Source organism: Otolemur garnettii, unplaced genomic scaffold (assembly GCF_000181295.1).
Source record: "Otolemur garnettii isolate 467f Iridium unplaced genomic scaffold, OtoGar3 scaffold00039, whole genome shotgun sequence".
Lineage (NCBI taxonomy): Eukaryota > Metazoa > Chordata > Mammalia > Primates > Galagidae > Otolemur > Otolemur garnettii.
In genome coordinates this window covers 12,034,400-12,035,969 of record NW_003852434.1, presented here as the reverse complement: position 1 = coordinate 12,035,969, position 1,570 = coordinate 12,034,400, and positions in this window count along the sequence as shown.

Sequence of the window (1,570 nt, the reverse complement as noted above, 5' to 3'; positions counted from 1 at the left end):
TTTGAGCCACAGGCACTGCCCCATCTGTGTAGTTCTTCAGTGGAATTTTGAAGTCTTCTGTTATTAATATGTTGCTGTTTATTTCGTTTCTTAGGTCTTGTAGTATTCGTTTTATGAATTTGGGAGCTCCAGTGTTGAATAAATGTTTAGGATTATTATATCTTCTTATTGAGTTGATCCTTTTATCGTTATATGATAACCATTTCTGTCTTTATCTGTTTTATCTGACATAAGAATAGTTACTTCTGATCACTTTTGGTTTCCATTTGTGTGGAATTGGTTTTCACCCCTTTACTTTGAGTCTATGTTACTCTTTACAAGTTAAATAGTTTTCTTAGAGACAGCCTATATTTGGGTTTAAAAAAATACACTCAATCAATCTATATCTTTTAAGTGGAGCATTTAGACCATTTACAATCAATATTAATATCAGTAAGTGGGGTACTGTGTTAGTCAGTATATTGATTATTTGCTTTATATTCTCCCTTGTGTTAACTATTTATAGGAGCTGTGAGTTTTTACCCTCGAGTGTGTTTCAACTGGCATGCATCAGTCATTTTCTTTGGTGTTTAGAGCTCTTTTGAGTAGTTCTTGCAGGACAGGTCTAGTGGTGACGAATTCCCTTAGAATTTGCTTTCTGGGAAAGATTTTATTTCACCTTTATTTATGAAGCTTAGTTTTGTAGGATACAAAATTCTTGGCTGATATTTATTCTGTTTAAGAAGAAAGACGAGACCCCAGTCCCATCTGGCTGGTAAGGTTTCTGTTGAGAAATCTGCTGTTAGTTTGATGAGTTTTCCTTTGTAAGTTATTTGATGCTTTCATCTCACAGCTTATAGGATTTTCTCCTTCACTTTGACTGTGGCCAGACTGATGACTTGGTGCCTTGGTGATGTCCTGTTTATAACAAATCTTCCAGGAGTTCATTGACCTTCTCTTAATCTCTAGCAAGACCAGAGAGGTTTTCTTCCATTATTGCCTCAAATAGATTTTCCATGCTTTTTGCTTTTTCCTCTTCTCAGGAATACCTATGATTCTTATGTTTATGTATTTCACACAATCCCATATTTTTCTGAGATTCTCTTGATTTCTTTTGATTCTATCTTCTTCATTTTTGATAACATGGGTTAATTTGAAAGCCTTGTCTTCAAGCTCTGAAATTTTTTCTTCTGCCTGGTCTAGTCTGTAGTTAAAACTTTCTATCATATTTTGAATTCCCTAAATGACTCTTTCATTTCCAGGGATCTATTACATTGTTGTTATTGTTTTTTTTTTAAGCAACAGAGTCTCACTTTGTCACCCTTGGTAGAGTACTGTGGCATCGCAGCTCCCAGCAACCTCCAGCTCTTAGGCTTAAGTGATTCTCTTGCCTCAGCCCCCAGAGTAGCTGGGACTACAGGCACCTGCCACAAGGCCCAGCTATTTTTTTTGTTGCAGTTTGACCGGGGCTGGGTTCAAATCTGCCACCCTTGGCACATGGGGCGGGCACCCTACTCACTGAGCCACAGGTGCTGCCTGTTATTATTGTTTTTAACTATCTCTACAGTGAATTTCTCATTCATGTGATTTT